Source organism: Triturus cristatus, chromosome 4_2 (assembly GCF_964204655.1).
Source record: "Triturus cristatus chromosome 4_2, aTriCri1.1, whole genome shotgun sequence".
NCBI lineage: Eukaryota > Metazoa > Chordata > Amphibia > Caudata > Salamandridae > Triturus > Triturus cristatus.
This window is the reverse complement of record NC_140586.1, coordinates 492,557,378-492,579,125: the sequence shown is the minus strand read 5'-3', so window position 1 is coordinate 492,579,125 and position 21,748 is coordinate 492,557,378. Positions and strand designations below refer to the sequence as shown.

The following is a 21,748-nucleotide window of genomic DNA, read 5'->3' as shown; positions in this document are numbered from 1 at the left end:
TATGGGTGCTAATGTATAACCACTTAATAAGATAGCTACTGTGTCCCATATAGTCAAGAGACTTAACTAACTCATTCGCTTGAAGTTCCTCCCGTTGTGGAGACCACTGTCTTTTAATATAGTGCAGTAAGGCTACATGTGACATGTATATTATGTTAGGCGCTCCTGTGTGTCTTGTAAAGGCATCATGATCCATAAGTATCCCACCTTCGAATAGTGCCCCAACAGTCTCCCCCCCCCCCGTATCCAACCAGGGTCCAAGTGCCTGTCGCGTCAATCTACCACTCACCAGTGGTATTCCCACTAGTGGAATAATAACTGCTTAAAGTCCACCGGCGGAGGTATATTTCGGGGCTTTTTCCCAACATTGCAATGTAATAGGGGTGGTAATGCCGGGGGAGGTTTACTATGCGGTAAGAGTAGAGTGTGGAGTGTTCTCTGCTCAATATGTCTGGTAGTATAGCCAATCGCCTGTAAATTGTGTCCTGCCGTCCAGTAGGATAACCACTGCAATTGGCATGCATAATAATAAGCTCTAAGGTGCTCCCATGCCGCTCCCCCATGTGTCTAGCGGGAGTTTTTAAGACTTATTCTACGGCGACCCGTACCCCAGGTAAGATCTAGCAGAATAGTATCCAGTGTGGTAAAAATGGTCGATGGTACCAGCAAAGGCAGATTCGTAAAATAATATAAAAGAAGAGGAAGCACCACCATTTTAGACAATGCCACGCGCCCAATAGCCGATAAGGGAAGAGTGATCCAAAAAGCCACCTGAAATTGTATACCCCGAATAGCCTTACTGAGGTTGCCCTCCAACATATCCGTTTGCGAGCGATATATGTCAATGCCCAAATATTTAAAGGTGTGTGGGGCCGTTGGTAACGTGAGTCTCCCAAAATTAATGCTGTCCGGGTGTGTGTGGTCATGAAAAAAGAAAGCTTTTGATTTGGATTTGTTAATGGCTAAGCCTGATATTAATTCAAAGTGGGCAAAAATACGAGGGATGGGGCCCAGTCCCTCCAATATATCCATCACATATATAATTAGGTCATCAGCATATGCCGACACCAGGTGCATCAAAGTGACTATGGGTATACCGTATTGTGTAGCCTCCAATTGCAGACGGAGTGTCAGTGGCTCCAGCACCAAGACAAATGGTATCATAGACAAGGGGCATCCATGTCATGTGCCCCTATGAATACCATATTCTCTGGAAATAATTTACCCAGATCTAACTCTTGCGTTTGGAGCGGCATATAATAGCCTTGTCCATGTAACATATTCAGGGGGTAAACCGAAACATGCGATGGCTTTGAACATGTATTCCCACAACAGTGTGTCAAATGCCTGTCTCATGTCTAATGATATGCAGCCGGCATTGTGGTGCTGTGTAAGATCCGTTCACATGATCTGGTGTAACCTGCGTATGTTTAGTGATGTACTCCTAGGTGGTATGAATCCGAGTTGATTGATGTGGATCAGTTTATTGAGGTATGGTTGGATACTATTTGCCAGAATTTTGCTTAGGATTTTGTATTTGGTGGATAAAAGTGATAGAGGGCGATAACTCGACATAGCCGATAAATCCCTACCTGGTTTGGGCAATGATACTACCAAAGCTTGGACAGTGGTGCAAGGCAGATGTCCTAGTTCGAGCGACTTATTATATACCTCTTCCAATTGTGGTATAAATATTTCTGAGTATGCATCGAAAAATTCTACCGGTAGTCAGTCTAGTCCCAGTATTTTATTGTGTGAAAGACCACCCATGGCTACCTTGATTTCAGCCCTAGTGATGGGTCCTATCAGGGCGTCCTGCATACCATCTGGGGCTTGTGGATATGGTAAATTTGTGAGGAACTCGTCAATGGGGGACCCTTCCAAAAACGGTGGTTAACTGTACAGTCCTTCGTAATTTAAACTAAAGGCTTCATTAATGTCATATTGTGTTTTCGCAGAGCCTCCCCCAGGGAGACTAATATGGCCAATGACGGTGGAAGGAGGATCATTCCTTATTATTTTCGCTAATAGAGTGCCCGATTTGTCCGCGTCAGAGTGTCTCAGTTGAGTATAGGATCTATAGTCTATTAGTCTAAGAGTTACCTGCAACTCTGCATGCTGAATGAGTGCTTCCAGTAATGGCGTCTGCTTCAAGGGGTCATGCACTACCTCTTGCTCTAGCTTGGATAGTTTGTCCTCAATGTCTTTCAGACTCTCGTGTGTCTCTTGCCTGGCTCCCACCGTGGCACTAATTGCGGTTCCCCATATAACTGACTTCACTGCATCCCACTCAACCAATATTGTGGAAAAGGTGTTTCTGTTTTACGTAAAATAATTCTGGAGTGCTGTGGAAAGTGTGCTATGAAATACTGTGTCTTTCAGTAATTGGGGCCATAACCGCCACGTGCGAACCGGGGTGGGTACTCTACCCCAACTAAAGACAATTTCCAGAGGTTTATGATCAGAGAATATTTTCGCTAGGTAAGTGGTGCTTGTGACTTGGTTTGCTATGGAATTGGAGCACAGGATTCTGTCTATTCTGGTATGCAGTTGGTGTACCGGGGAGAAGAAGGAGTACTCCCTGTGCAATGGGTTCTTAAGCCTCCACGCATCACACAGGGACCAACCCTCCACCAAGTCCCGTAGGGCTTCTGTCTGTTTACTGGCCACCCTGCCTCTCAGGGGGGGATGTGATCGATCCAGGGTGATATCCATAACCGCATTGCAATCGCCCCCTACTATCCATGGGTAGGTCTCCCACTTTGCCAAAATCGAGTTCAGACCTGCAAAATATTTGTGTTGGTCAAAATTTGGAGCATAAACGTTCCCCAGGATGATCGGTACTACATCCAAAGTGCCACGCAAGAAAATATATCTGCCCTGTATGTCCATCCTTTTTTCCAGTACAACAACTGGGACCCCCCCTCTTATCCAAATCATCACCCCTTGGGCAAAGGCAGAGTAGTTTGTGGAGATTATTTGCCCTCTTCACTTCTTCCGCATTATAGCGGCTTCAACCTCCATCAGGTGCGATTCCTGGAGAAAGACTAAGTGTGCCCCACGGCGCAGCAAGTGTGCATGTACCCTACGTTGTTTGTGTACAGAACCCAACCCACAGACATTCCATGTCACAAATTTATAGCTGTCTAGAGTGTGCATTAGCAGTTAATCGTATCGTACTTAATCTAGTTAGATGACCATGCTGGTTTGTGAGACATAACAATTGCAATGTGTCAGAGCCCTTGAACCCCTAAATTAAACGTAATACCAGGTCTCGCCTATAAACAAAACCAGGCCAGACCAAACAAAACATACATTGAACTGATACATAATAAACTGTAGCATTCGCAAAGTGGGGACCTGTAGCTGTAGCCGTCATGTAGAGAAACACATAGTTAGGAGCTCCTCTGAGCCCGAGCAGATAATGAACAGCCTTACATTTGTCATGTAAACTTATAAAGAACTATAGCAAAAGGATATGTGATTCCTAGGGTATGTGTGCCGTTGACGCCCTCCTCCATTGCTTTGTCTAGCGTTGCAAATAATAAGAAGAGTCTACAGTCCCAGTAGGTCATCTGCCGTTTGAGGAGTCACGCTAGGAAAGAGAGTTAAGCTATTCTCGGAGCCCGAGCGCACCATACTATGTTCTGATGATTCCGAATTTCGGCAGGAGGAGTTGTCTCTGAAGGTGTTCGCAGCTGCCAGGGCCACCTCCCTGCTTTTCTGGGCCTGCTGCTGTGTAGGTCCAAGGAACCGCCCCGCACCCATGGGCCCGACTACGCGTTGTGAGCGTCGTCGTCTCACATTCCCAGGGCTACGTAGCGGTTTCGGGAGAGACTGACCAGAGAGCTGCGTGGGTTCCATGACCTCCAGCCACTCCTCCACATCCTCCGGACTTTCGAAGAAGCATGTCTTTTGATCATAGATTATCTTCAAACGTGCAGGTGAAAGCAGCGCATATGTGAGATTCATGGTGCGCAACTTCTTTTTCACTGCCTGGTAAGAGGATCTGCGCGTTGCACCATTAACATGTAGACCTGGCAGTTCTCAAATTGGATCTGTGGCTTCTCCCATGCTTTTTGAAGCAGCACATCGCGGTCCCTGTAGTTGAGAATTTTTACTATCAAGGGTCTCTGTGGGGCCCATCTCTCTCTGTGAGCGTTTCGCTCCAATCGCCCCTGATCTGGTACTTATTAGCGTGCACTGATCAGGTGGTTCAGTATTAAGAAGGATGACACTCGGGCCCCCAATGTGGGATGTGCGCAAGCCCTCCTGCGCTATTGAAACGAGCCTAACACGAATAGCAGGGAGAAACAAACTGCCCAGCAATCCCCAGAATTGGTAGGACAATGTGCCAATGTTGGACAGTCACATAGCCACGGGAGTGTAACAGCAGGGCAGGGTAGATAAAGCAGGGCCACCGCAGAGCTGGAGCCTTGTTATGACTAACCCTCGGCAGGTCAAGGATAACACGCTGTAGTAGTTGTTAGCGCAGCAGGCGAATATGGCTCTCAGGTCTCCGTCAGAGTCTCAATTTATGAAGCAGCTTACTTAACAGGCAGTGGTGACTGGCATGCACCCTAGGGGCACCCCCAGTGGCACCAGGACAATGGGCGGAACCCTGGTCAATCCACCAGGTGGGGTGGGGGGGAGAAGAAAGTAACAGTAAATTGGTACCCACGGTCTCTTTGTTGCCTTCCTTCCGCAGCAGGACCACATAGAGTCCCCATGTATAGGCAATACCAGCAGGAGGCCCCATCCCACAACCAGTGCGTGCCCTCCAAAGTGATGCCAGATCCCAAACAATACCCGCGGGGGTGAAAACAAGTGTGCTTGTGCCGCTCAAAATACGGGATGCAGGTAGGTGCTCTAGCAGGGCCGTGTTCGCGACAGCTTACTGTCCGGCAAAGTCCACCCACCACCAGTCCGGACCGATGGAGAGAAGTAGGGGAGTGAAAGGGCCCACGTTTGTAGCCCACCTCCACCACACAGGGTCTTTGATAGTCGATCCGCCGGCAAGGGGGGGAATGCTCCATAGGCCTCCGGTCCTCAGGGAATGGGCGCCACTCACCTGTAAGGGACGTGCAGACCAACACCGCAGTCCAGGGCAGGCACACCTCCGTTGCTCAATGCCCCCCAAAGACACAGCTCCAGCCGCGAGTTGCAGTGCACAGGATCTGCGTCCGGGCCTCAGGGCGATGCCGCAGCTCAGCTCAGCGCCAGTCCCCCGCCGTCGGGCCCACAGCTGACCCGGGTGGTCTCCGGTAACCAGTCCACAGTGCATGTCCCCCTTCAGGCCTCGTCTATTGATTACGCGGTCTCACTGCAACTCCTCTGCTTGCAGCCGCCATGAAGGCTGCGGCCCCAACTTCGCTCTTCGCCGGGAATCGGTGCGATCTCGGCATCCAAATGTACAGCGCTCGTCACTCTCAGCACCCTGCCAACCTGGCACTGTGCAACGGAGTCCAAATTCTGCAATGACACAGGATAGTTGTTCTCGGGCTCCAGAGCTCACTCAGTTCGCGTGCGCCATGATTGGTTGCTGGCCACACCCCCCTAGTAAGTCATTTTTCTTTTGTCTAAATGTCAGTTTGTTTTTTATAACACCTGTGGAGCTACACCTTGCAGCGCTTCTGTTCGCAGCATTGTTTTGTAGGTTATGATTATCAGCAGCTGTACTTCGAAAACCAGGTTGAATCCACTTTCAGCGTTATCACTCCATATAATGTACAACTTTGCATTGTGTAGCAGCATGGTACTTTTATGTAATGCTTGGCCATCAGGTTCTTGACCATCAATGTGTAAATTCTTTGCAACACTTCCATTGTCTTCATGGACAATACAGCGGCTGGAGTTGCACTTTGATTCCATGTGCATGAATCTTTGACTCCGATCTTTGACAGCGACACATGTGGCATGAACGAGCAGTTTGCTTGGACCACGCCAAACTCTCTGGGAGAGCACAGTCCTTCTTCAGGTCACTTATCCCCTATCTTGTCATCATTTGTTGCATCTTCCCAGCCGGGGTACCCGCCAACCACTCCAATCACAGAGTTTAGTATTATACATCTTTATTCTGCTTCGTGTAACTGCAAACTCAACATTCTAAACCAAGATTTCATGCCATTGCGCTCGGGCACATACATCACAGCTCAAAATATCATAAGACACTACAGAAACCACTGTCCTCTTGCGTGCAAGGGTGACAGATAGAAAAAAACATTGCCAAAGAAATATTTTTCACCATTTAATGGCGTAACCCAGCCTTGTGACTTTGCGAATCTTTTTGCTGATGCTGTTCTGCAAAAAGAAAAAAAGCTTACGTCAACAAAAAAAGTCCCCTAGAGCATGATGATGAATACACGTACATGCAACACCATGTATGTGAGATGACATGCCAGCCTTTTTTTATATTTTAATTTTCAGTTCAAGAGTGGCAGACATTGATCTTAGACTGGTCCTTTAAAAAATATGCACAAAAGTGCATCAAAGAGAAGTATGAAATTGTAGTTGCTCGGCCCTTTGGCTAAAAAACTTAAAAACATTATTTTAAAATAAGCGAAGGTAAGAAATGAGGGAGCAACAGAGTAGTGGCTTCAGGGGTGAGCGGGTGGAACAATGGAGGCAGAGAAGCAACAAAGAAGCTGGGATGTGTCAATATTACTAGAAAAAGCTATGCCAGGGAAAGCCACAGAATTAGAAGCAAATAAATGTGATTAACAAGAAAGACAATCAATGTTAATAAATGAGCTTACCCAACCCTCTGTCAGTGTACACAAGATGACTTCAACAACAGACTACTAAAAGTTCCTTTCTAGTAAGCCATTTCCAAATTAAGCAGCTCTACAGGCACCAAATACTGGGGCATACCCTCTTCTTTGAGAGTAAACTAAACAGCAGATAAATAGAACACAATCCATTGCTATACCCTTTAAATACCCTTTAAGTTCCAAATCCTAAAACTCCCAGAATCTTACGCACAACTTCCCTACAAACCATCTTTGCCAGTTTTGCACCCGGACAGGAAATTATATTTCACTGGATGGCAGCAAGACCGGAGGTAGTGGGGTATGACATGTTGACCAAATCTGCCAATGCCCGTGAAGCTAGGAAGAGGTGGTCATGGGGTAGTAGTGTTTCTTTTAAGTTTGTTTTCTATTTAAGCTTATATTTGACTGATAGAGTTAAGATTCATATAAAAAGGATACATTCAGCCACTGCAACCAACTCTCTTTCAATGCCAGCAGTAAATATGAAAGTCAGGCTTTAACTACCTCAAACAACTAAAAGCTACTTCATTACATCCTTTACTTTCCTTTTAGTTCTCTTACTGCTCATATATGTTGCTAAATTGAGTGTGACATTTCTGTACCACGCATAGACAGCTTGAAAGGCTAATATAAAATAAAATTGAAGTTCTGTGTATTAGGAGAAATATTGCCAGTGGCGGCTGGCATCATCTACAGGGAGTGAGGCACGCTCATGCAAATAATAATAAAACAATTACCAAAATGCTCCAGTCTGGACCTCTCCTTTCGTCTCAGGAACTAGAACTTGACACTGCAACTCCCTTGACCAATCTTGGTGCTGCTCACAGCATGAGAGCACCGCCCTGTTTGGAAGGAGTGGCCTGTGTCAGCTTTCCACAGCGCACTTGAGGCCTCTCAACCTGTCCTAAGACAGCTGGGTTGAGAGATTTATAGTGTGCATGTGTGGCTGCTGTCTCAAGATGGCCGGCCAAAGAGACATGCACACTTTAAACAGTGCACAGACAGCCCATCCTGCTCTCTGCTGCTGGTGACACTCCGCAGGCCCTGCCCCCCCATCCTGATGCTCTGTTTGGGATGGGTGGATGAGAAATAAAATGGTAATAAATGACCATTTTATTTTTAATCTCTGGGGTTTTGGGGGGCATTTAATGCCCCCCAAAACCCCAATGGAGGAGCTGCCAGTGAATATTGCTATAAAAAATGTTCAATGACTCCATCGCCGACTTCATCAGCACGCACGCCCTCGCCTCCACGGACTACATCCTCCTCAGAGACCTGAACTTCCACCTCGAGAACAACAACAACACCAACTCCACCACCCTGATTGACAACCTCGCCAACCTCGGACTCAGACAGCTCGTCACAACGCCCACCCACTCCGCTGGCCACACGCTCGACCCCATCTTCTCCGCAAGCTCCCACATCTCCATCAGCCACACCACCGAAATTCACTGGACCGACCATCACTGCATCCACTTCACCTTCCGGAAACCCATCACGCACCACGGCACCCACCAGATCCTCCACCGCGGCTGGAGCAAAATCACCGAAGACCAGCTAAATGCCGCCCGAAGCCCACCCGCCGACCCCACCGACCCCGACACTGCCGCCAGCAACCTCAGACGCTGGATCGATGACTGTGCCAACACCCTCGCCCTGATCAAGAAACCCTCCAACAGACGCACCGACAAGAATGCCAGCTGGTTCACAGCAGACCTCCAGACCTCCAAGCAAACCTGCTGAAAACTAGAGAAGAAATGGCAACGCGAACAAACACCGGAGAACCACTCAGCCCACAAGAACGCCATTCGCCAACACCACCACCTCATCAGATCCGCCAAAAGGACCTCCTTCAAGGACGCCTCGAAAACAATGCACACAACAGCAAAGAGCTCTTCAACACCGTGAAGGAACTCTCCAACCCTAGCTCCAACACCAACGACATCCCACCATCGCAAGACCTGTGCAGCTCCCTCGCCACCTTTTTCCATCACAAGATCGCAGACATCCACGACAGCTTCGACAACCTGACCACCCCTACAGCCAACGACACCTCAGACCCCACGGCCACCACCCACAGCGACCCCCTGTACGCCTGGACCAACATCAACAACGAGGACACCATCAAAATCATGAACACCATCCACTCCGGCTCCCCGTCAGACCGGTGCCCTCACCACATCTTCAACAAAGCCTGCGCCACCATCGCACCCCATCTCTGTCAGGCCATCAACATCTTCTTCAAGACCGCGACCTTCCCGGAGAGCTGGAAGCACGCCGAGATCAACACCCTGCTCAAGAAACCCAAGGCGGATCCAAGGGACCTCAAGAACTTCCGACCCATTTCACTGCTCCTTCTCCGGGTGAAGGTCATCGAGAAAACCGACAACAAACAGCTGACCCGCTACCTCGAGGAGAACAACATCCTGGACCTGTCCCAGTCCGGGTTCCGCAGAAACCACAACACCGAAACTGCCCTCATCGCCGTCACCGATGACATCAGAACCCTCCTGGACCTGTCAGCCGCCTTTGACACTGTCTGCCACCGCACCCTACGCACATGCCTCCACAATGCAGGGATCCGTGACAAGGCTCTGGAATGGACCACCTCCTTCCTCTCTGGCAGAACCCAGAGCGTCCGCCTCCCCCCTTCCGCTTCGAAGCCCTCGAGATCATCTGCGGCGGATCATCCCTCAGCCCGACATTGTTCAACATCTACATGGCCCCGCTCACCCACGTCGCCAGACTGCACGACCTCAACATCATCTCCTATGCTGACGACACACAGCTGATTCTCTCCCTCATCAAGGACCCCCTCACCGCCAAAACCAACCTCCACGAAGGGTTGAAAGCCATCGCCGAATGGATTAAGAACAGCTGTCTGAAGCTGAACCCGGACAAGATGGAGGTCCTCATCCTCAGCTCCACCCCCTCAGCCTGGGATGACTCCTGGTGGCCGACCGCCCTAGGAGCGGCACCGACACCCACCGACCACGCACGCAACCTGGGGTTCATCCTTGACTCAAGGCTCTCCATGACCAAACACCGCCGTCTCCTCTTCCTGCTTCAACACCCTCCGCATGCTCCGCAAGATCTACAGGTGGATCCCCACCAACACAAGAAGAACGGTCACCCAGGCCCTGTCAGAAGCAGGCTGCACTACGGAAACGCCCTCTAAGCGGAAGCCCCGGCCAAACTGCTGAAATGACTACAACGCATACAGAACGCCTCTGCGCGCCTGGTCCTCGACATCCCCCGACACAGTCACATCACCCCCCACCTGAGAGACCTGCACTGGCTCCCCGTCAACAAGAGGATCACCTTCAAGCTCCTCACCCACGCACACAAGGCACTCAATGACACCGAACAAGCATACATCAACAGCCGACTCACCTTCTACACCCCGAACCGCCAGCTCCGCTCTGCCAACCTCGCTCTCACCACCGTCCCCCGCATCTGAAGAACGACCTCCGGCGGCAGATCGTTCTGCCACCTCGCCGCCAAGACCTGGAACACCCTCCCCATCCTCCTACGGCAGACCAAGGACCTACTTACCTTCAGGAGGCTGCTCAAGACCTGGCTCTTCTAACAGTAGCAGCACCCCCCCAGCGCCTTGAGACCCTCATGGGTGAGTAGTGCGCTTTACAAATGTCATGATTGATTGAAGCTTTTGTAGGTGAAACGCGTTGGCTGCGCTCCTTTGAAAACTCAAAATCAAGCAACAGAACTATTTCTACAATGAAGATCTACGAGTATTGATCTGATGTCATATCAATTGAGGAATGTATTTTATGTGAAGTATCCCTGTTGCCTCTCAAATATCTTTGTATGAGAAATGTCTAATGTATGGTCAATTGGCAGCTGACCATTGAGGTGGCCAACATTTTCTCTTGAATCTATTGTGGTGACTATTTCGGACAGTGCAGTTTATGCTCACTCTTTTGTTCTAGCAACCCTACCTACTTTTTCAGTAATTCCTTACTGCTAAGAATCCCATAGTGCACCTTATTCCCAAAATCCAAAAAGAGGAAAACTTTTTCTCCTTGTGCCTAGCCTGCCAGGGTAATGAGCAGTCCCCTCCTTTGGAGTCACTCAAAACTGGTTCTGGAGTTAGCTTCCCTCCCACTGGCTTTGGTGCCAACCTGACAAAGGGGATGAAGGCTGCTTCCTCCAGATCTCCCTTTACATTTATTTGTGAAATGGAAACCCCTTTTCGAGTTAATGAATTTCCTGGGTCCACCCTAAATGGTCTTCCTGCAGGGGGAAGAAAAACACCTCCCACACTCAGGCTATTGTGTCTGCTTAGGGAGCAGTTTCCACAACTTTTTCCCTCCAAATTCAGGGCACGTACAGATTGGATAGATGCTGGAGAGCTAATGCAAGCATCAGGGAGGGTAAAGATAAATACCTAACAGTTACATTTCAAATATATTTTTTCTGACTTCACCATTAGATTGAAGTTTTATTAAATATATACATGAGTCTTTGCTGGAGTCTGTAGCTCGAATAAGTCAAAATATATGGATTAAAGTTCATAATCTAATTTTGACTTTCCTTGTGTGCCACTTACAGCATGACAATGCCGTTTTGTGCATAGTCACTGGCGGACTATGCCATTTTTAATCTTACACATATTCCACTCTCAAGTATTGTGCACCATACCTTGTTGGCAGCAGGTAGTGCTTAGCGGTGACCTATTTAATATTTAAAGTGGGGTTTTCATCCTGTCAAAAGGGGGGGAGGTCACAGGTCTATGTAGCAAAGTATAACCTGACAGCAACAGTGGTTAATATAATATAAGCTGCACACCACTGGTGGTATTTAATTTTTCATACCATGGGTGTAGTGTCCACACCATATATTATTGCCTTATGCGAGAGTTAAGTAAACCAACCTGGGATTAGTACATTTTTACATGCTAGGTACTGGAAAGCAGTGTCAAAAAACCAGCAGTAAAATTCAGCAAAAAATGGGGATGACCATGTAAAAGAGTCATTTTCTCCCACCCAGATTATTTAAGAATATAAAACCCAAATAGGTTATCTGAGAGGGGCAGGATGTATGATTAAAACTTGCAAAATGATTTTTAAGGCATTAATTGAACTTGTGCCCAGAGGTAGAGGTTAAAAGTTGTGTTAACCTAGAAGGTTTTGGATTGAGTGTTCTGGATTATTTACAAATATAAAAATACTGTTAGCGTAGGTTCATAGTGTATGTTCTTGTGTTTGTATTTGGATGCGCTCAGTATTTTGATATAGGCTAATTCTTGTCCATGGTGGTTTAAGAGCTAGGATGAACTGAAGAAGAGAAAGGGGACAACCTTGTCTAGTTCCTCTTGTGATCTCGAATCGTTCGGATATAATTACTTAGACTAATATTGAATCTTGTGGGTTGTCAACTATAGTTTTAATGGAATTTATGAATTCTTCTGGATATGCTTTTCTAAAGTTCTAAAAGAAAGTCTCATTCAACGTGATCAAAACATTTCTTAGCTTCTAATACACTAACACTTCAAGTATTTTTTACATCAATTTGTTGTGTTATGTAATCTGTATTTGTACAGCTTACTGTCACCTTCAAGGATATCCTGGCATTGAGCAGGTGCGTGGGCCTAGCCCTGCCTTTTGGTTGATTGGTTAATTGTACAGCCAGGTCTTCAACTTTTTATGGAATTCAAGAAGAGAGGAGAAGGCTCTAATGTGGAGTGGGAGTTTGTTCTATGCTTTAGGAGCGATGCAATGGAATGCCTGTGCCCCTGATTTTTGTTTTTGTAAATATGTTTATCCAATTCAAAACAAAATATTCTGGCACATACAGGATACAAATGTTCCTCAGATGTCCATCCGTCAGTAATAAGCTTAAATATCCCTACAAGTGGGATAACCTTGGGCTACATTTATGTACTCCAGTTCACTTAATCAAAGCACCAACCCGCTTACCCGGAGTGATGTGATTCATGCCCAGGTATAACAATAAAAAAATGTCACTTCCTGTACAGATGGGTGATGGGAAATTTCAATTTCAGCATGTGTTAGGATTTTTCAAGCAATCTGGCATTATTTATGAATTGATGTAATTGTTGCTTCAGCAAATGTGCCAGAGGGCAGAGATGTGTTATTATAGTGTTCAAAGAGTAATTAAAGTTTCGCAGTAGGTTTTTCATGAGCACTTTGTAAAATTCAGATGGGAAGCCATGTGAGCACTGGAGAATAATTTTGCGTTGTCCTATTTTTTTTCTTAAGACCACAACTACTTTTCTTAAGTTCTTCAGTTGAGATTTTTCTTTTAGAGGTAAAAAGTCTGGAGGTTTCCTGTGTGTATGTGAAGGCTTTGGTATTACTAAAAAGAATTGATTCAAATCTGCTGTGGTAGAAATGTTTTCGCTGGTACAAGGGGTTAAATAAAATTATTTAAAGATTGTTACTCTCTCAATGTCTTTGGTTTTTGGAAGACTTTATTTTTTTATGGTAATTATTTTTGATTTTGCTTTTGTGGCTTTAATGCAGCTAGCAAGTGGTTTACCTCTTCATTATCATGTATGTGATATTTTGTTTTGTAGCAAGTAGGATGTGGACATCCTCATAAATGCATATTGTTGATTTAAATGTTTAACACTATTGGCTCTGTATATGTGGCATTTATGATGCCTTTCATTTTTCAATTCTTTACCAGCTTCTATTTTTAATGGCAACTAGGGCTATAACGTACAGCTGTATGTGCATCCCTGATCATTTCTGTAGATATTGGCTCTGAGGTGTTACTGATGAAAACATTTTCTGTAAAAGTTTTGAGATGACTTATGATGTCTGGATTGTTTAGAAGTTTGGTGTTAAGCCATCATTTTGAAGTAGTGATGTTGATCATCTTTTTCTTGAATGTAATTGAATTTGTGGCATGATCTGTTGAAGGATTGCCTAATGTCAGTTTCTGTGATTGTGTTAGAAGAAAGTGAAACATAGTTGATTCTCATTCTGGATAACAAAGAAGCACATTTCTGTCTAGTACGATTAGCAAGACTCACTATGAGTGCATGATTCTTTTACTTTTGGAAAGCCTTTTCAGAACCACTATGAAAGTACTTAGCAGTTGTTGACTCTGGCCTTCTCTGAAGGGTCACCCACAAATGTTTTGCCTTCACCTTGTTTTCTTAACCTGGTTTTGTAGACTCTAGGACCCAGCGCACTTCGCTTGTGCTCTATCCTTCAAACATGACAGCATTGGCTTACATCCAATTGGCCTATTTAATGTATGCAATAGTGGGTGGCAAGTTGTTCTGCAGCACTTCATTCAGCCCCTTTCCATGTCCCATTAAGCTTTCTGTTATCTTACTGCTAATTGGGCATACAAAGGACTTGCGGGGAGTCATGGCAAGCCACAGTGAGCCACAGTTAGTCACCCTAGTGAAGTGGTACTACAGGTACCCAGGAGCTGTACATTGAATGCTACTAGTGAGCCTTCATCTTTTATTGTCCTACCCACTTAAATAGCACTTTAAAACATATCTCCAACCTGCCTTTGCTGCCTGCGTGTCCAGTTTTAAACTGCCATTTCGAAATGGCAAACAAACCAAGTCAAGTCAAGTCAAAAAGCTTTATTTCGATAAGAATTATAATAAAAGCATATACAAGAAAAGCATGATAAAAATAGGAGTTCATTAGGGAACAAATTTTACAGCAGATTCCTGATAATAGCTTAATGACTGGTTTAAAAAGACATATTAAAAATACAAATTTAAAACTGTGATTTAAAAAGTCATGTAAAAAAAGCAATTCATTATATCAACTAGTGCAGTTATTAAGTTTGTTTCTGATAATCCAGGACCAGCCCAGGAATTTTGCCACAGCACAAACTAACACCAAACTTGTGTCAGAACGAAGAATACGTAAGGCAACTCGATAGTTCGAAATGCCCAGGAGACGACAGGCAGGGGCTAACCATCGTTTTCTTGGATTACTATACACTGGGCATTCAAACATAATGTGCGCTATACTTTCTACTTTTTCGGGGCATATCGGGCAGGTGGCAGGGGTCTGATAGGGAGGCTTCCATTTGCTAGTAAATTCGCGAGTAGGGAGGGTCTCAAGTCTGAATTGAAAATACAGTGCTCTGTCCCTAGGTTTTGATATAAACTCAAGGAAGGGCTCAAAGTTAACTGTCTGCTTAAAGGTATAATAAGCTTCAGTTAGTCTTCCAGGATTTGAGCTACTAAGATCCCGATTGTCAATCCAAGCCCAATAAGCTTTTTTGAGATCGACCTTGCTCACAGGGGCTCCGTGTTCCCAGAGGTCATTAAGACCAAGCTGGGTAAGAGATTTTTTAATATTACGTAGCCAGCTTATTTTTTGGGAGCCAGATGTATTCATTATTTCTCGCAGGCCCTCGGTATATTTTTTCAACTCCGGGGTGCGCCATAAGCGGGCCCAAAATAACAGGGGGCGTAGCCTAGCGATGTCTTTAAATGAGCGCCTACCCAAGTCACTAAAAAAAGGTTTCAAAGGAGTACCCCTGGGCATTGATACTAGTTCTCTTAGGAATTTATTCTCGGACAAAGTAAGTTCATCTGTGTTTTCGAACCCCCACAGTTCGGCTCCATACATAGCCGAACCTAATGCTTTGGCCTGATAGATCATTAATGCGGGAGTAATTGGCTTGCTCCTCGAGGATCGATGTTCTTTAGCAATTACCCCCGCAGCCCGCTTATGATTAAGCAGCATTTTATGGATGTGGGGCTTCCAACTCATATTGTCGGAGATCCTAATACCTAGATAGTCGAATAATTTGACATATTCTAGGGGGACTCCATCAGAAAAAATAGATACACTAGATGATTTACGAGATTTAAAAGAGAGGAGCTTAGTTTTTGATGTATTAATAACCAAGCCTCTCATTGAGCAAAACAATTAAAATCTGTCTAAAAGCTTCTGCAACCCTGCTGGTGTTTTAGACAATAGCAGGGTATCGTCGGCAAATAAAAGAGTGGGTACTTTTTCCCCCGCCAAAACAGGTGCGTCCGCCGGGACTTCTAGCAAAAATTTCACCACTCCGTTCACAAAAAGGGAAAAAAGAGTGGGCGCTAGTACACAGCCCTGGCGGACTCCTTTGCTGACTGGGATCTTATCAGTACGCTGTGCTTGACTACCCCATCTCACCCTGGCAAAATTCCCCTCATGAAGGCGTACCAGGAGGTCGAGGATATAAAGCGGAAGACCCAAGTCATGAAGGACAGACCATAGACGGTCACGGGGGACCAGGTCGAAGGCCGACTTCAGATCGATAAAGGCTAGGTGGAGATTGCCCTTACCAATCTGAACAGTTTTCCAATATAACAATAGGAGCCTAAAGACCTGGTCAATCGTGCCCGTGAATGGCCTGAACCCAGCCTGGTAGTGTGATAAGATGTCATTGTCAGTGACCCATAATAGAATTCGCTCCAGCAGGACCCTGCCAACCACCTTCTGACTAACGTCAATAAGGCTTATTGGCCGGTAGTTAGCATGGTCTTCCCTGGAGCCCTTCTTAAATATGGGTATGACCTCCGCCCCTCTCCAAGACTCGGGGATAGGTAGTCCCTTAAGAAGGGCGTTAAGTAGGATGGTAAAATAGACAGCCCAAGATTTGGGGTCAGAGCGGAACAAGTCTCCAGGTAGGCCATCTGGGCCTGCAGCTTTAGCTGGGACCAATCTATTGATATCAGACATGACTTCTGTTTCAGTAAAGGGATCATTGTCAGGCGGGGTTAGGTCTGTGGAAACAATAGCAGAAAAAGCACCGGTACTTTGTGCACTGTCATCTGAGTAAAGTGTCGAGAAATGGGTAAACCACTCGTAGTTGGTGATATGATTAGGAATTGTGTCAGGTTCCTGGCCTTGGGAGAATCTACAAAGGTTCCAAAATGTGGTCCCATCCCTTGCTAGGCTGGCATCTTTTAAGGCCAGCCAGTGAGATTCTTCCCATGTACGCTTTGCGTTATCTACAGCCTTCCTGTATGTAGACCTAGCATTCTTGATTAGGATGCAATCCTTAGTTTTAATAGCAGATACAAGCATTTTTCTGCTGGATCTGCACTCAGAATTGAACCATGAACCGGGTGTTTTGTGTTTATGGGAGTTGTTAGAGGGAAGAGATATAAAAAGGGACCCAATTGACTCAATGGTGTCTGCATGGATAGACACGGCCCTTGATTTCTCGTTAGCATCTTCACAAGCTTGCCTAAGTTCAGCCGTTTTTAATAGCAGTATTTCTTTAATAGTGGACAGTTTTTGGGTGTCAACTGCAACTTTGGGCCATTTGAGATATCGTTTACAATTGGATGGAATAACATCTCTTGTAAGCAATGTCGGACGATGATCAGAGGTTGATTGATCAGGGGTCCATGGACTCTTTAGAGTCAGGCAAAGGGGGTTATGGTCACTGTCGATGGTAGGGACAATAACCATATCCACTGCATAATGCCAGAGTCTTCGGTCGATTAGGATGTAATCAATTCTTGATGGGCTAGTGATTCTATTAAATGTAGAAGCTGCATGGAGGTCGGAAGGAAGTCGACCATTAGCAGCTCTCAGCCCATATTCCATAACCAGAGCATTCAATTGAATTACCACTGGTGACCATCTCGTTACTGGGGGGACAGAAAGGGAGGGTATACCCCACCTAGTGTCTTCCTCTGCAACATCCAGGATGTCTTCGGTAGCAAGGGGTTCAAAAGTACAATTCAGGTCTCCGGCAGCCAAAATAAATGAATTCGGAGGGCAGGAGGAAAATTCCTCTTCTAAGATAGTAACAGTAGGGGACTTGGATCCTCCTTGGGTACCCCTAATGTAGATGTTAAAAAGCTCAATAGTTGGCCCCCCTTTCAACCCATTCAGGGTTAAATGAAGCACATCTGGGGACGGACATTGTACATGTCTAACTCTACAGGAAAGGGCTATATTATTCCATATTATGAGTCCACCCGAGGGGCGTCCACGGCCAATGGTGACCGCGGGGACGCAATAGCATGAAAAACCTGATTTAAATAAGGGTGTGACACTCCAGGTCTCTTGAAATATACAGACATCGAACGTGGCTATAAACCTATTCCAATCGGGGAGTGAAAGTTTAGCTTTCAGACCCGCAATGTTCCACGAGATAATTTTAAGAGTCGAATTTGGTACTGAAGAGGGGGAAGTGGCGGGGTCCAATGAAGTCAAAGTTGGAACATCCCTTGTTAGTGCGCCTTCCCCCTGTCCCCATTGAGAATGATAGAGGATGATGTTGGAGGGGTCAATCTATGATTGGGGATAAGAGCAACTTGAGTTGCTTCAGTAGGAGGTGGGGACGTGTGGGACACAGTTGTTAGTCAGTCAATTTGTCCAAGTGAGGATGTTCCCTCGAGCCTTTGATAGGGCAACCCGCTTTTCCACCCCACAGGGGCATGGCTCAATGTAGAAGGGTGTTTAAACTGAATGGAAGAAGAGTCAGAGGAGGAAGATCTATACTCTAGTGCAATGAGGCCCTCAGCTAGATAGTGGTTAGCTAAAGTCAATTCAATCGTGTCCGTTGGAGAATTATTGAATCTTAGTCTGCGAGCCCTCAGGAGGTCATCTCTGATAACAGATCGACAACCTCTAGTGTGGCGGATCCAATGCGTAACTTTGTTCTTTAAGGATTCTTCACACTCATACCTATTACTCTTGGGGACTCCCACCATATGGACAATGGGCTGGGAATTGGCCCTATGATTTTGTACTGCGGAGGATTTACAGGGTGAGTTGGGGGCTGCAGATTTTGAAGAAGGATGACACTGATTAATTGTAACATTGTCATGCAACATTGGGTGCATTCTTTTGTTAGAGGTGGATAAGCTAGTCCCAGCTCTGGTAGATGGTATAGAGTTTAGTCTGGCTTGGTAAGATGGGACTGGCGGTTGGATGGGCGTGGTTATACTAGAGTCAGTAATGGTAAGGGAAGAAGTGCATGGTGAGTGGGGATGATGAGCAATGCTTGTTGGTGCAATTGATGGTTGCAAAGGCTGTATAAGGGGTCTTTTCACTTCTAATAATAGTTCCTTAACTAATACTTTTAAGTCACTAATTTCGAGTTTCAGTGCATTAATGGTTTCCATAAGTAAGCCCGGTGCTGGGTCTGCAACTGTCACCCATTGATGGCTGTCCATATGCGAAGGCGATCCAGGAGCAGGAACTCCATCGCCAGGGAGGTCTAAAACGACAGGTATTGGTAGGCTAGAAGCAATGTCACAAGAGTCTACAAAGTCATTGCCCAAGTCAGATAAGACCTCAAAGCGGTTTTTGCACAGAATGACAGTGGGTTCAAGAGGTACCCTGTTATCCACAGAGACACAAGGGCTTAAAACTTCGGTAGTTGATCCAAGGATAGTAGAATGGTTTTGGGTACTATCCAGAGCTGTTAATGTTTGTAGAATAGAGGGAGGTGGGGCGGTTTTCTTTGTAAACATTTGGCGGATAGTAACAAGGCCTGGGCAGGGATTGCTTGCAGGAACAGGAGACGGAGGCAAAGACAAGATAGTTAAATCAGGATCCAGGAGCGTAGTACAATCATCGACTAAGGATTCAATACGTTGTAAGGTGGAAGATGGAATAGTTTTCTTAGTGGATTTACGGGCCTTGTTTCTTTTGGCCACGCTGCCATTAGCATCCATCATTTTCCTTTTACCCATTATGGCTCTGGATCTGTCCCGCTAGAAGATATATCAGCAGAGTACACTACAAGCGTAACAAAGGTCCCCACAAACACAGCACACAATTGTACCTTCAGATGATGTAGCACCCGATGTTGTTGAGGGAACACGCTGGCCTCAAAGCTCGGATGACAGGGACGTGGCCCAGCCCTGCCTCCTCCTGCCCCGGACGGCCACAGACGGCCCGCCCTCTGCCCGGGCTCAGCCCGGCGCCGCCCGCGCGCGTCCCGCGACGCGGAGGGAGCCGCCGATTATGAAGCGCCTCCGGGCGCGCAATCAGCCGGAAGGGGGCGTGACAATGAAGGATCACGGGAGCTGTAGTCTCCCCCCACCGCGGCCCTCGATGTCGTCAGGGCAGCGGGGGAGACAAACAGCGTGGGTGCCCCGCTAGAGATCCGCCGCTCAAAACCTCCGGTAGGTGCTTGGCCTGGGTAGAGTCAGTGCTGGTGTAAGTACAGGTATCCCCCGCTCCTCCGAGGGAGCCGCCGATTATGAAGCGCCTCCGGGCGCACAATCAGCCGGAAGGGGGCGTGACAATGAAGGATCACGGGAGCTGTAGTCTCCCCCCACCGCGGCCCTCGATGTCGTCAGGGCAGCAGGGGAGACAAACAGCGTGGGTGCCCCGCTAGAGATCCGCCGCTCAAAACCTCCGGTAGGTGCTTGGCCTGGGTAGAGTCAGTGCTGGTGTAAGTACAGGCCTACACCATCCTATTTAATACGTACACGTTACCCCTAGGACAGGCCCTAAACAGCAGATAGGGCAGGGTGCATTGTATTTTAAATATTGGGCATGTACTTTTAAGTTTTACATATCCTGGTAGTGGAAAACTCTCAAATAAATGTTTCACTATTGCAAAGCCTACTTCTCCCATCTGATAACTTTGGATTACCTTATTACATTTAATAAGTGAAAACTTTTGATTGGGAGAAAGTGGGAAAGCCATATTTGGTGTCTCCAGAATTGTAATTTATAACCCTCTTTAATGGCAAACTCTGAATTTAAATCACAATTCTGAAAATGCCACTTTTAGAAAGATAGCATTCCAAAAGACATGTGCCTTAAGCGCCCAACAGTCGCACTGCATAATACGGGAGTTGTTCCTCGCAATGAACAAATGTACATGTGAAGCTCCACGTTCAATTCAAAGTGTGAACCAATCTTTTTACCAATTTTATCAATGGCTTGTACCAAATTTAATCCATGAATTCACAGTCACGACGAAGACAGCATGATTCCAAAGTTGCTTTTTATTTCATGTTTTTCAAATGCCTTCTGCGTGCCCATCCGGGCTTCAACAGTGACACGTAAGGTTAAGCAATTCATTCTGAATGACCTTGTGTAGTTCCACCCAATGCATTTTGGGCTTTTAGCCTTTCGTCAGGGGTAACTGAAAAAGACATAATGAAAAGACATCTAAACCATCTGCTTAATACAAACTGCTTTTAAGGTCTGTGCGTAAATGATACAAAAAACCCCTATGGTTAGCTGTTAGCCTCTCCCCCCTGCACCCTAGTGAAACCATGTTTATGTCAATATATGACACCCTAGTGAAACCATGTTTATGTGTGAATGTCACCCATTATTACAGTTAAATTATGAAAACGTCACATTTACCAATCTGAAACCTTGGCATCTATGAGTGAATCAGCGTGAAAATGTGCTCTAATTGAGGTGTATTCCTGTGCACGCTCATGGTGACCAGTCTGCAAGGTGTCTTTGCAAACTTGCATGCGCCAAGCATTTTTATATCAGCTACATGTTAGTGTAACTCTACAAAATAAATACATAGGATGTTCTCTGCAGAAATCAGAGGTTTCCCTGCGCCAGGTTCCACTTACTCCAGCATTTTAAAAGTGGCAGTTCATTCAAGGTTCAATCAGACTTCCCATAATGTCTGGTTACTCTGCATAGAAATGCTGCAAAGTTTTTTTTAAATGCTAATCTGTGGTCAGATTAAACCTTACAAAAAGAGCTGCTTTCATCTATGAGTAATCAGTCCATTTCTGGAATTCTAAAATCACAGTAAGACCCAGAGACTTACCCCGTAGTGCCTCCTCAGTGAACTTCTGTCTGAGGTAGGGTGCAACTGGGATCTAACATGTTTTAGGACTATGTGGTCTAGACTGCCCTGGGCTGAAGTGTTTTGTCCATTTTGCCAGGAGTGTGAGGAGGGGAGATACAAGCCTGAAGCAGTATGTGAAGTGGTGCCTCTGATGCGCCCAGACAAGAGTTAGGCTACAGCTCCCTGCGCCACGGTAGGCACCTAGACCCTCGGCGCAA

At 46.2% G+C, this 21,748-nt stretch overlaps 1 protein-coding gene across 2 annotated transcripts in view; it reads left to right on the top strand.

Annotated features, from left to right (window-relative positions):
* The window catches only part of LOC146834595 (calcium-activated chloride channel regulator 1-like), a 328,733-nt gene that overhangs the window by 21,770 nt on the left and 285,215 nt on the right, over positions 1 to 21,748 (top strand). The gene's annotated exons all lie outside the window — the stretch shown is intronic.